The sequence below is a fragment of the Cygnus olor genome, chromosome 3 (assembly GCF_009769625.2).
Source record: "Cygnus olor isolate bCygOlo1 chromosome 3, bCygOlo1.pri.v2, whole genome shotgun sequence".
Lineage (NCBI taxonomy): Eukaryota > Metazoa > Chordata > Aves > Anseriformes > Anatidae > Cygnus > Cygnus olor.
Window position 1 is genome coordinate 9,121,713 of NC_049171.1, and position 14,964 is coordinate 9,136,676.

Sequence of the window (14,964 nt, forward strand, 5' to 3'; positions counted from 1 at the left end):
AGAAAAGTCATCATGAAGGAGAGCAATTATAATCAGCATATTAGCACCAACCAGAACAGAAGCATGAGTGAGTTGGCTGAGGAAACAGCAAAGATTTGTAAATATCTGAAATCACTACCTGCTTTGGCAGTGCCATAGGTTAGGGTATCTCTATACTAGCAAGTATACTAGTTTGCATGGAGCTCTGTGCAACATAATTTGGATTTACCTTAGGTATTTGAGCTAGCTCTTTCTTAAGCAATTTGGGTGTATTTGTACGCTTCAGTGAGATTAGTCCTCAAAGCGCTTCAGCTTCCCCATCCACACATGCAGAGAACGTAATGATAGAACAATTCATATATAATAAATATATGCTCAAAAGTGTTATAAAAGATTTCATTTCATTATAGAATAGAAGAGTACCAAAAAAAATCTATAACATTTCACAAAAGCAGAGCAAGGCAAATGCAATCTAGGGTAGGCATACTTTCTCCATAGAAATGGCTCATAGTACAGAGCATAAAGGCATCTATTATGGATTCATCTATGTTACTGTTTTGATTGAGTTCAGGGTGCTTTTGAAACGACTCCTGAGATATGCCTTCAGTATGCTTTGATTCATATCAGAGAGAAGCTTTGGGTGCATGGGCTGGATTTCTTTGGACAGAAACTGAGCCTGATGATGTCTCCTGGCAGCCCAAGCAAATGCAGTCTGACTGCCAATGCTCCTTTATACATAGACTGAACTAGAGCCAGTCTGAAGTAAAACCCCTCAAAATATACAGTGTGGACATCTTCAGCCCCCATAGTTTCACTGTCCCCATCTACTCACATTGTACCACATCACCTGTGACACAGACAGAATTTTGTTTTCTCGGGGTAGAGTCTCAAAAAAGGTGGGTCTCAAATAAATAAAGGGTCCAGTTTCTTCCTCAGGTATGAGGAAGGTGAAATTCTTCCTTGGTGAGACATTGGAATAGGCTGCCCAAAGAAGTTGTGGATGCCCCATCCTTGGAAGTGTTCAAGGTCAGGTTGGATAGGGCTTTGGGCAACCCAGTCTAGTGGGAGGTGTCCCTGTCAATGACAGGGGGTTGGAATTAGATGATCTTTAAGGTTCCTTCCACCCAAACCATTCTATGATTCTATGATTCTATGATTAATTCTATGACATACCAGATGTCATATCTATGCTTAGATATAAATCATATGTGTTTTGAGCCACTACAAACCATTTGTTACAAATATCTGAATTTTCCAGTGCTGTGTATGCTACAGTTAAATTGCATGTGAACTAAATGTAAAATATAATAATTAAAAAAGAAAAATGGAGACATATCTCAAGCATTTATGTTGTGACTCTTACTATGTACGTATTTTATATTGGACCCACTGTCACAAAGTGAAAACAGGCAATATTACCTTTGCAAATGACTTTTTGACTTGCATTAAGACAAAGATTTGACTCTGAGAAAATTAATAGCAGGCTTTGGATAATAAAAAGAAAATATGTCATTATTAGTCAGGTATTAAGAGAAATGTAGCAAAACTGTTTAAGACAAACAAACAAACAAAAAAAAAAAAAACAAAAAAACTGTAACCTACCTTATCTCTTCAATGTAACTGCAATGTATATTCTTTGAAGAGAAAATGGTAATTCCATTTCCAAAATCAAGCACTTAAAAGGGTTTGTAATCTAAAGTCATTTCATAGAAGGAGGTTGAATGAATTTATCAATATCTGAATCAGTGATATTTTTACCAGATCTCAGTTCAGGAAATCACTCGAGCATAAACCTAACTCTATCCTCCATTGGTGTAATTTTTCAGCATATATCAAAATCCTACTAAACTCAGGCAAAAGTTTTCCTTCTGTTGAAGTCAACAGTACAAATACCATATATTTGAATGATGTAGGTTCTGGCTTTGCACATGATTCAAGTACTGTAATTCCTTTTCAGTACCTGATGGGTTTGGACTTCAAACTTCCTTGGAATTACCATTTGTTATTGCTTTAATTTACCATTCAAGGACTGTTTATCAGATGAGGGACAAGTGTTTTGTTTTGTTTCCTTTTATGTAATTTGTGGAAAACCATGGGGAAAAACTAACAAATAAAATATTTGCTTGTATTATTGCATTTTTTCTTAATGACTGAAGTTGTTATTTGTTCGTTTAATGAAAAATACTTCATTTTATGGTTGTTTTTAGACAGCTGTTTCACTTATTTAGGCATCATTATTAATACAGCTGAACTGTCTTCAAAAATATTTGCTTAATTTTTTAAAACGACGTCTTTTATCCTTCGATCCACAAGCAATCTTTTACTGTTATCACATGTTTTGATTGCAACATATAACCAAGTTTAAAATAATAGAATCAGGAACATAAGTCTGCAAGGTCATGTATGTGAAAGCAGTCTGGTGCCACAGTCCACACAGAGTATATTTTTCCCTTGAAGGGCAGCAAGAAACAAGAACATCCAGCTTAACTCTATAATTAACAATTAAATAACTCTGTAACACAAGGAGTGTTCTTAACTCATATACTTTTTTTTTTTTTTTTTTTTACTTTTTGTAAAGAGGACTCAATAGATATTATGAGAGCTTCTTTAGTACAGGATCTTTCTATAAACATATACTTTAACGATCTACATATATGGCAGTGGCAAAAAAAAAAAAAGTTTAAACATTTAGCAATAGCTGTGACACAGGATGCTAAAAACAGAGAGCGAAGTTTGACAGTGAGTTCAGGTTTTGCTCTTAGTTATAGTACACATAATACCTAAATAAATCCATCCATGCCAGTGGCTTATGACTGATCTCAGAAGGTCAAAAACAAGTTCAATTACTATGCTGAAAAATTTCCCATTATCTACATAATACTGAGTTAACAGAAGCATTGTTACAAAAAGAAGTTTTGTAACACCTTCAAAATGCCTTTTTTTTTTCTTTTAATAGGTATAAATGATTAACACTAAGTACAAGGTAAGCCCTTTTTACCTACAAAGTAAACAGTAATCTTAGATCAACAGTGTCAGACAAATTCTTATTTATGATATTTTCCAACATTTCTTGTCTGTCTTCTGCAAGCAAATTTGTTATTGTGTTCTGTGATGCCTGTGATGCTTTAATTTATTTTTATTCACTCCCCCTCCCCCCCCCCCCCCCCAAGAGGTTTTCTATATTTTATAGTAAGGAGGGATTATATTTTGAATAGAAATCAGAACCATGAAAAAAAAAATGTTGTCTAAGTACAGGTTCCTTCTTTGCTTTCTCAATTTTGACAATACACTTTCTGTACTCTGGACTAATTTTAAAAGGAGAGGTAGAACCCATTTAAACTGCAGGTTGATGGCAGGTTGGGATATCCTCCTGGGTATTACAGTCTATAGTTAGTACTCTTTCTTGTAGAAGCAGTCCTTGAACCCAGATGTCCTATTCATTATTATAAAAAAGCTGAATCTTGAGCTGTCTGGGTTCATCAGGGGACTCTGACCATACCTGTGGGATTGTGCTTCCCTGGAGGCACTATAGTCATGCTTAGGAGTTTCCCTATTCCACTGAAGTTTGCAGGAGAGTATGACAAGTGTCTCACTGCCTAAATGTTTGTTCTTGCATCCTTGCGTATGAAGGTAGGAAACCAATGGTCTTGGATGGCAATATATATTTATGTTATGTTATATCCTATTTACAGTATTCATGGTGTTAACAAAAAGAAACAGATTTTATTGCTTTTACACTGCATCAGTTTATTTACTCTTTATCAAAAGAGGTTTTCTGATTACATTAAATAGATGTTCCTCTGCTTTAGTAAGTGTTTTTTAAGAAGGTATCAAATTAACATTCTTTATTAGGCAGCAGGGTAGTTAGAGTAACCTTGTGATGAGGTCTTTGCTAAATTTTGTTAGATTTTAAAAAAAAGCAACTCAAAGACAAAGTGGCTTTCTCTATTTATTGAAATTTCTGTACAAAAGTGAAGCATTCACACCTGTATCATGTAACAGGTAAAGTATATATTAGGAACAGTTACAGACGAGAATCTCAGTGTCTGCCATAGGTTTAGGACCATATGTGAGTTGGCTCGATTACCAGCTATACAATACATTATTTCTAGGAGCACATATCATGAAGTAAACACTTTTACTGTTTCTCTACATGTAATTTATAGCATATCCCAAATAGAAGTGTTCTACTTCTATGCATGCATAGCAATCTTTACATGACCTGAGTAAAGTAATCTGGTTCAGGATGTAATATTTTCTGATGAAAATAAAACATTATTGTTCATAAACTTTTCTTAGATTTGAATGCGTATCACCGAGAAGTGATTCAGATTTTCCAGGATACTACAGGCCTGTCAGTCTGACCTCAGTGCCAGGGAAGCTCATGAAGCAGATTATCTTGGGTGCCATCACACAGCACTTAGAGGACAACCAGGTGATCAGGCCCAGCCAGCATGGGTTTATCAAAGGCAGGTCCTGCTTGACAAACATGATCTCCTAAAGGGGAGGTGCTCAGTGAATGAGGGAAAGGCTGTGGTTGTGGTCTACCTGGACTTCAGTAAGGCTTTTGATACTGTTTCCAACAGCAGTCTTCTGAAGAAGAATAGATGGGTGTATGCTTCATTGGGTTAAAAACTGGCTGTGTGGCCAGGCCCAAAATAGTTGTGGTGAATGGAGCTAAATCCGGTTGAAGGCCAGTCACTCAGGGCTCAGTACTGGGGCCAGTTCTCTTCAATATCTTCTTTATCAATGATCTGGATGAGGGGATCGAGTGCACCCTCAGTAAGTTTGCAGATGACACCAAGTTAGGTGCATGTGTTGATCTGCTCAAGGTAGGAAAGCTCTGCAGAGGGATCTAGATAGGCTGAACCCATGGGCTGAGGCCAAGATATGACATTCAAAAAGGCTAAGTGGTGAGTCCTGCACTTGGAGAACAACATCCCCATACAATGCTACAGGCTGGGGGAAGAGTGTCTGGAAGGCTGTCTGGCAGAAAGGGATCTGGGGGTATTGTTCAGTAGCCAGATGAGTTTGAGCTAGCAGTGTGCTCAGGTGGCCAAGAAGGCCAACAGAGTCCTGACTTGTATCAGAAACATGATTCTGTTCTAAGTAATTCTCACCTACTCAAGAAGCAACACACAATTCATGTTTCAGTTTGAAAGCGGGTTTGTTAGAATCACTTGTAGACTGAGTTGTTGCATTTGAATTTTAATTTGAGCAGAATTGGGTCAATCTACCTGTACTATTGTTCTGTTGGTCAATCTTCAGCCACTCCTCTTATTACAAGCTGTAAAGGTACCTACCCATTGCACTATGTTAGGTGATGAAGACAGGACTCCACAGTGGGAGCCTCACACTTATGCAGCAAGTTCTCTTCAGCTCCCTGATTCCAGTAAATAGGAACTGGAAACTTAGCAGTGGTAAAGAAGATAGCAGGAGCTAACAGCAAGACTGAAGATACCTTGGATGAGATGACTTTAAGGCACTCCTTTTCCCTGTAAATACTTGCTTAAATGTAGTAGCTTGTCATCAGGAAAGAACAACTCTGCAAAACATGCTTTCCCTAAACTTAGTTCATATTGAAATGGCACAGTATGAATCTGCATGCCATCTTGGGAAAGTAACAACAGCTTGATGTTCAGGTAGCATTTCTTCTTGACATGGAGTAACTGTATCCTAAGTTTTGTTAAGTGTCTGATTTGGGCTTAAAAGATAACTGCAGTCCCACTTCTGTCTTTGGTTTACTTTGTTACCTTGGACATATCACCTCCCTTTGCCAAGTTTCAGTTTCCTCATATGTAGTATACGTTTGGAAGACACTCAGTTCTCTGGGAGAAATTGGAAAAAGGAACTGCAATCGTTGGTGCCAACCATTCAGGCAATAAGTGGCAACTAGTTTGCCAACTTTGCTAAGGTAGGACCTCTTTTTGTTTCAGAAAGCAAAAACAAAACAATAACAACAACAAACAAAAACAAAATCAAAACCAACCAACCAAACCAAACCAAAAACACCAAAACTGTTTAATCCATGCAGGGCTGAAGCACGAGGGCTCTTCTTATATCCTACAGACTTAAACTTTGTAAATATACTAAGGAGAGCATGGCACTTGTTTGTTTGTTTGTTTGTCAAAATAACACTTTTGCAAGACAGTGACCATTCATTTCATTCATTTTTACAAGTTTCCACCCTTTCTGGTAAGACGTACATAGAAAATATATTTCTCAGTTTATTGGTCTCTTTTTATAATTTCTTCCGTCTCTTGAGGTACATTAAAAATAATAAAGTGATGATTTTACACAATGTTGAAGCAAACTGTAAATTCTTTTTTTTTTTTTTTTTTTTTTTTTTTCCCCCACAGTAAAAGCTTCCAAAACCAAGAAGGCAGTGAGATTAGAATCAATCACTTAGTCACATTAAGAAGGTAGAAGGAGTATAAACCGTGCAATGGAGTTACAAAAATTTCTGGTACAGTTTCCACCTCTCTCAGGAGGGCATTGTTCTATGAATGCTGTTCATGGGGCTCTTATGCACTCAAAGAGTAGGGATTAAGATTTCCACCAGACTGTTAGTCTGAACCAATAGGTGCTATATTTTTGCTCTACTGAGAAAATAAATCAGTGAAAAAGAAACGTAGAGAAAGGAAGGGTTGAAACATTGTAATTTCTGAAATAATTTATAATAATGATAATAATGTTAAAATATTTCAGAAGTACAATTTTTTTTTATTTTTTTTTTTAAAAAAAGAAGTTTCTGTGTCGAAATCCCAGAGATTTCTAGATAACTAGAAGAAACTGGTATAGTTGGAAGCAACCTAAGCTCCACCAGATTTCCTTCTGTATTTGCATTCTGTTTATGTCACCTGCATCTCGCTGCCCATCTGCCTGTGAAGACTTGAACTCCATCCTATATAACCATCATGTAAGAGGAATACTTAGGTCTCCTACTGGTATTCCTCATAAAACCCAAGCTCTTCTAGGTTTTGGATCTATAACATAGTCATAATTTTTCCAAAAGGCAGCCAGGGCCACATTTCTTAGCAACAAGCATACATTCAAATGTATTCACTAATATTGGCCACTGAGAGGTGAGGGAAAATACAGAATATAACTTCTATTTAAGCTCATCAGGGCTGATGGGAAAGGAGCAGGAAAGCAGACACAGCAGAGTAATTATAGACCAGCAGCCTTTCCGTGAGCATCTTCTCTTGAAGGGGTTGAGAAAACCTGCCAGAGTGCTACAGAAATTTTGACGAAGAGAAGCACTCAGAGGAGCACATTAAATCTGGGCTGATACCAGCATATGGAAGTTGAAGCCTTTTCTCATTATCTCAGCTGATTTTCTGCCAGGAGACACATCTGCTGGACTTCTGCAGGAGCCCTGTGGGAAGGTAAACCTAGGCAGTCACACCAGTCTGCTTAGCCATATTTATGTAACATTTTCATATCAAGGGATGCACTGGCTCAAAAACACATTCAGGGTTTATTGGGGATGGGGAAAATCATATGGGAGGCATGTTTGCCATCTGATGGGAAACTACATGGAGACCAGTGGAGAATTCACCTCCAAAAAGATGAGGGATGACTACTCTTCAGAATTACTTAGCAAGTTACTCAAATTACTTATTTGGAAAGATAAATTCCCTGTGCTGTTGAAATCCCAAATTTAAGACGTGATTGAATTGCTGTTAGCAATAATAATGGTTATGGTAAACTAATGGCAGTTTCATGCAAATTCTTTAAACTTTAACATTGTAAAGATTTAAAAGCTTAGGGCTTTTGTCATTTCAAGCCAATACTTTCACATTACCATCATCTTTTTGGAGTTAAAATACTTTATTTTCAAAGTTTGAATACCCCTAGAGGGTTTCATTTTTATACAGAGAGGCAAACAAACATGGCATGAAGCCACACGAATTATAGCCTTGTCTCTTACCTACTTGCCTGTGTTTCAGATATTTGGCACACTAAACTCCCACTTTCCACTTGCACGTGCAGAACACTCCAGGGCAACACCTCTAATATGTCTTGATGTACTGCATATGTCAAATTTTTTTGGTTGGTTGATTTTTTGTTTGTTTTTGTTTGTTTACTGAAAAGATTGCTCTCAATTTTAAATAGAAATGAAGAATATTGTGTTGCAAACAGCTGACTTTCTGTTATCAGTTTTGTGATTTCCACCATCATTGAAAAGAAATATTATTTTAGTTAAATAAATTTTAGCTCAGGGGTAAAATTCTTATGGAAAAGTATGGATTTCATAAATAACTACATTCTAATGTCTTCTTCCATTTACTATTCAGACTTTATAAAGAAAAGATGTGATTGACCTCAGCTAATAAATAATAACAATAGCCTAGCAAGGAACTCGGGATTTGTATTGTGTACTTAAAAGCAATAACAAAAAAGCAAACAACCTGACAGAACCCCGTGTCTTTGCTCTCTGTAGTAGTTCTAAAGTAGTGAGATTACTGTAGATTATAAATTAGCAGTTTTAGATTAGATTAGTTTTAGATTACACCTCTGAAATATGTGGCTGTATATTAATATCTCCTGGAAGAATGTTCCACTTTAGTTACTGAAGTTTATATCTTGAATTTCTTTCTAATGTCCAACTCTAATAACTGGCCAGTAGCCTCTGTTGATGAATCTTTGCAAGCTAAACACAAAGAGGATAGATTTAGATTAGATATTAAGAGGAAATTCTTCACTGTAAGGGTAGTGAGGCACTGGAACAGGTTGCCAAGAGAAGTTGTGGATGCCCTGTCCTTGGAGGTGTTTGAGGCCGGGCTGAATGGGTGGGTGGCCAACCTGATCTAGTGGGTGGCATCCCTGCCTACGGCAGGGGGATTTGAGTTAAATGATCTTTAAAGTTCCTTCCAACCCAAACCATTCTATGATTCTATGAGTAAGACACAGTTTGGTCTGGACAAAAGTCTTTCCCTGGAGCAGGTCAGACTGCTAGGTCACCATCTTTCCTGATAGAGCTCTAAATTTTGAATGTTCAAAAGACTCCTACCAAATGTTTAATAAAATGTGAGAGAAGGAAGCTGTCATTCATGCAGGATTTCTACATTTCTGATTCTCAACTGAAAAAAACGAGTGCCTTGAATATACAGAAAGAGTCTTTCAACCTTTTCTTAAGGAAACACCTCATGCATCATCAAAAATTATATGTCCGTGTCCAACCTGTAAACAATTAATTGCTACATCCTTCACAGTAGAGGTTTCTTGGAGTTATGTTTTTTGTGTGTTTTTGTTTGTTTGTTTTGTTTTTCCTTCTACTCTTTTTCCTTTGCATAGATATACATGATATCTCATTATTAAGTGTGTTGGGAACACTTATCTGCATGGAGCAAAGGTAGTGAATTTTTCCAAGTTGTAATGATAAGCTAAAAGTAAGCCCTGCAAGGTAAAATCTATTTAAAATGTGGCAATTTGGGAAAATATGTCCCTCAAGCACAGCAAACATACCATCAAAGTGAGTTAGCTACCAATTAACTTCTACATTTTGCACAACGGGCATTAAATTCTAGGGTAAAAATAAAACCAAATGATGTATGCTTGCTCTCTGTGAACAATAGATCACACAAAATGAGCTTCAGATGTGGTATTTTTCACCATGTTTTCAGCATTCAACTGTCCTTCTGGAAAATATTTGTTTTCCTGTTTAAAAACACTTTTTTTCTATGCAAACTCATATCACTAGGTATGTGTAAAAAGAGAAACTGTAACTCAAACATAATAAATTAATATATGGGATCCTACACAGGCTCAGACACTGTGACATAGGATGCAGTTTTGGCACCTCTGTTCACAATAGGTAAGAGATATTGTTCTATCCATCACCCAGCTCTTAATCCCAAAGCCTAGATAAAATTATAAAATACTGTGAAAGCAAACAGTGCTCCAGTTAGTCAGCATGGCAACAAAAGGGGAAAATAATCGGAAAAAGTGCATTGGCAGGAGCAGTACTATTACCCAGTTTAGGCTAGAGTGTGACTGTTTAAGAGATGAAGGTCAAAGGTTCTTTGGCAGGAGTCAGCCTGGTCTATGGACCATCTGTTCATAGATTCAGAGACGTGCCTAGGCTCTTCCTGATGGAACCACTTAAGAAAGTACAGCATCCTAACAGAGATAAGGAATAGATTAATTCTGAACTCCAGTGGCCCAGGCCATGTCATTTGCACATGGGAAAAGAAGTGCACTGCTTTGGTTAGACTCAGCTGCAGGCATTTTGTTCATGTCCAGAAATGAGAATTTTCTGCATAATGTTTAAAGGCACTTCAGAAGCTTCTGCCATGTAAGTTCTAATGAGATGGTGTAGGTGATATTTCCCCTTCCACAGAAAGGAACATAGGTTCCAGATAATTAGGAAACAGACAAAGTAGCCTAGAAACCTAATGTATAGTTTCAATATGACTATTGTCAAGCAAGTCATTGCCTTGTTCCTCTTCCTTCTTGCACCATTTTTCAAGCTCCACTCATGTCAAACACTGTTTTGTTTTATTTTTAAGTCAGAAAATACTTGCAAATCATTCAATACAAGGTCTGCAGTACATAGAATGATCAATTTTCACCATACCTGGCCTGCCACACTGTGGGCTTGACAAAGAAGTATTATGTATGAGTCTTCACATCAGCCATACTCCTGAGACACTGAGTGACTTCCAGCACTACCAAGTGAAGAAGGTTTCTGTAAATGTGATACACATCACAGAGGAAACAGCGCACAACCCACATGTCAGGACTTTCCTTTCTGTGGCAAAACACACTTAGCACAGCCAAGCCAGCTGCATTGGAGCTATGCTCCCATAATTCTGCACATCAGCCAGAGCATCCCAGAACTGTGGATGTCCCTGTCACAATAAAGCATATCCCGTCACTCAGCCCTCGAGTAGTTAGGAGCAATATAATAGTTGGCCTGTTCTTGTTGTAAAGCAATGTGAGAGGTGTTTTCCCCAGCGTGAGACAAAAAAATATAGACAGATATCATCAGAAAGCACTTACACCTAAACAAGGCAGACATGGCTAAGGCAAGGTGCATTGAAATCACAGAATATAAAATAACATACACTGGACATTTTATATATACTGGTGCATATATATGTACATATACACATTTATATGTGTATGTAGGTATACACGTAGAGGGAGAGAGAAAGAATAAATTGCTTTTCTGACATTGTTAACTCATTTCTTGTAGGCCCCAAAGAACAAATGAGTGTTCAGGAAGGATTTGAGAGAACAGTGACTTGATGGGGACAGAATATAGATTTCACTCAAAAAAGGCAGATCAGAAGAGAGTAGGATGAAATGCTGAAAATAGAGATTTATTTTTTTATTATTTTTATTTTTTTTAAGATAAGCAAATATTTACCTAGTTGCCAATTGTTAGGGTCTGAGGGTGAAACCCTTCCAACACTGAAATCAGTGACAAAATCTTGACTGACACAAGAACTGTTGGAATTTCACCATGGGTTGAGTACAAATTCTGAGATGTAGTAATTCCGAGAATACCAAATGAAAGTATATTTAAGTAGAAGTTCAGAGGTAGGTAGATACTTAAGTAATTTGTTATACTGCAATGCTTTGTGGTTGTCGTTTATTTTATTTTGCTCTGTTTTTCCGTAATCGTATTTAAAACACTTACCAAGGTGGTCAGCTCCAGTGCAGGCATGTCCCATAGTGTAGCAGAGGAGCATGAGGGACCAGGGCAGGCTAACAGGCTGCAGCATGGCAGCCAGGGCATGGCACAGCAGTTTGTTTGTGAGGGCCTGCAGGGAGGGCACTGTCACTGCCTCTTCAACCAGTTGTTGTGACCCACTCATGTGGAGATCCAGTCATGGCATCTCCTCTGGCAGAAAGCAATGTCCTCTGTGTCCCCTGTGTCCTATCCAGCCACAGGAATCACCACAGCTACCCAGATGGAGCTCCCAAGAGAACATGGGGCCATCCAGGTCCCAGGCTGCAGGGTGTGCCTGAGATTTCTGTCAGGGTCGGATGGCAGCAGTGAGTACACCTGTGGGAGGTGTGCCCAGGAGGAACTGCTCAGCATGGTGGCAGAGCTTCAGGAGGTGGTGGGCAGGCTGAGTGAGGAGCATTAGAGAGTCAGAGAAGGAGACTGGTGGAATCATACCCTACCATCCCTGACAGATGTATCAGCCAGCCACAACAAAAGAAAGGCAGGATCCCTTACCCTCTTGCCAGCTGGCAGGAGAGGACCTAAGAGACAGTGGGGAATGGAAGCCAGTTGCTGCTCAGGGCAGCAGGTGAACCACTTTCCTGTATGTCCCTTCCCTTCCTACCTCGCCTTCCCTGGTGCCCTTACACAGCAGGTATGAGGCTTGGGAACTTGATGGACAGGCAAACAATGATATAGATGAAGGTCCGTCCAGGTTGGAAGGTGGTTTGCCTAGGGCAAGTCAGCCTATCCCCAGTATCACAACCACCTCCATCTTGGAAAAAAGGGTTGTTGTCACAGGTGACTCCCTTCTGAGGGGAACAGAAGGCTTGATATACCAAGCACACCAATCCCATAGCGAAGTTTGCTGCCTCCTTGGGGCCCAGGTAAAACATGTTACTAGAAAACTCACTAGCACTATATGGCCCTCTGATTATTATCCATTGTTGGCTTTTCATGTTGGCAACCATAAAGTAGTATAGAGAAGTCCAAAAGAAAGCAAAAGGGACTTCAGGGCTTTTAAGGTAATTGGTTAGAGGAGCAGAGGTACAGGTAGTGTGTTCCTCTATCTACCAGTAGCAGGGAACAATACTGAAAGGAACAGGCAGACGCAGCTGATCAGTACATGACTCCAAGGCTGGTGTTACCATCAGAATTTTCAGTTTCTTAGTCATGGGATGGTCTACACAACATCAGGCTTGCTGTTGCCTGATAGGATGCAACTTTCACAGAAAGGGAAAAGGATTTTTGCACAGGCGTTAGCAGGGCTGACTGATAGAGCTTTAAACTAGATTTAGAGGGGGAAGGGGATAAAACTAAACTAAACACCATTGAAGAGTTATGGGATGGCACACCAAAATTTGAGGAACTGCATGCTAGTGAGATCCTTCAGTCTGCTCCGTGAGGTGCTGGGTACAATGAAGCACATTTGAATGTTTCTACACTTTTGCATGAAGCATGAGGAACAAGCAAGAGGAGCAAGAAGCCTTGGCTCAGTCCCAGAACGACAACATCATTGGTGTAAGCAAAACCTGGTGGGAAGAGTCCTGTGACTGGTGTGTTATGATGAATGGTTATAGGCTCTTCAGAAGGGACAGGCTGAGCAGGTGAGGCAGGGGTTGGTGCTGTATGTAACAGAGGAGCTGGACTGTATGGAGCTTGCTGTTGACTCCCTTGAGGGTGGAGAAGCCTTGCAGGGAGATCTTGACAAATTAGAGAGCTTGGGCAGTCACCAACCACATGATTTTCAACAAGAGCAAGTGCCAGATTCTGCACCTGGGATGGGGCAACCCTTATATATGTACAGACTGGGGGACGAGAGGCTGGAGAGCAGCCCCACAGAAAGGGATCTGAGGCTTCCAGTCAAAGCCAAGTTGAATACAAGTCAGCAGGTTGCCCTGGCAGCTAAAAGGGCTGGCCATATCCTGAGGTGCATGAAGCACAGGATTGCTAGCCAATCATTGGCAAAGTGATAGACCATATAGTCTCTTAAGAGCTTCTGCACCATATTGTCCTGGTTTCGGCTATGTTAGAGCTACCTCCTAGTAGCTGGTATGGTGCTGTGTCTTGGATTTAGGATGAGAATAATGTTGATAACACCTTGATGTTTTAATTGCTGCAGAGCAGTGCTTACACTAAGCCAAGGACTTTTCAGCTTTTCGCTCTGTCCTGCCAGTGGACAGGCTGAGCATGCAGCAGGAGGTGGGAGGGGACAGACCCAGGACAGCTGTCCCAAACTGACCAAAGGGGTATTCCATACCATCTGACGTCATGCTGAGCAATTAATATGGGGTGGTTGGCCAGGGTGGGGGGACCACTGCTGGGGTATAGGCTGGGCATCGGTCAGTAGGTGGTGAGCACTTGCATTGTGCATCACTTATTTTGTACACATTATTAGTAGTAGTATCATTATCATTATTATTATTATTATCCTTTCCTTTCTGTCCTAATAAACTGTCTTTATCTCAACCCACAAGCTTTCTTTTTTTTTCCCAATTCTCTCCCCAGCCCCACAGCGGGGTGGGGGGAGGGTGAGCGAACATCTGTGTGGTGCTTATCTGCCAGCTTGGTTAAACCACAACACTTATTTTCCAGTGATTTGGAGGAACCCCAACAATATCCTTGTTTCATAGATGAAGTGCAGGGACACACTCTTTCTTACCTGGGATGCATCCCATAAAACTGCCTCCTGCTTCAGAAGACATCTGAATAGTCTGTGCCATTCTTCCACAGAAATATATTGCAAATCTAAGGATGAGATCAATGAAGACCAATGCTTGGAATTCAGCAATTTAAATACTCAAAGGGGCACATAATCATGCATGTAACCCTGGGACATATATACCTAATTTTATCCTTAAAGAAGAGAATATTCAAGAGAATATTTGGGTAAGGGCTTCATTTAGAGTCTGTGTTTCAGTCCAGCTGACTTCCATGGGAATGAGATTACTGCAGGCTTGCATGTGTTTCTGTTTTGAAATTCGTCAGAAAAAAGCTTTCAAGATTGTAGCAAAGACCTGGTTCAAGCATCAGCTGATGAGCTTACAAAAGTCACAGTAGTGGTCTGAATTCATTGTAAAATCAGACATTATCTAATAGAAGAATCAGCTGCATTTCATTACATTTTTAAAATTCACGTAATATTCACTATATCTGTTTGTTGTGGTTTAGCCCGGCTGGCAGTCAAACACCACACAGCCGTTCGCTCACCCTCCCCCCTCCCTCTCCGGGATGGGGGAGAGAAACGGGAAAGTGAAGTCTGTGAGTTGAGATAAAGACAGTTTATTAAGACAGGGAAAAGAATA

At 39.5% G+C, this 14,964-nt stretch overlaps 1 long non-coding RNA gene across 1 annotated transcript; it reads right to left on the bottom strand.

The window, feature by feature from the left end:
- Positions 1-6,756: 6,756 nt before the first annotated feature.
- Positions 6,757-11,937, bottom strand: LOC121067712. Its single transcript, XR_005818401.1, has 3 exons — positions 11,630-11,937; positions 10,562-10,672; positions 6,757-7,357 (listed from the first exon to the last, which is right to left on the bottom strand). It is a non-coding gene; the product is annotated as an uncharacterized LOC121067712 (long non-coding RNA).
- Between the last annotated feature and the right edge of the window lie 3,027 nt (positions 11,938-14,964).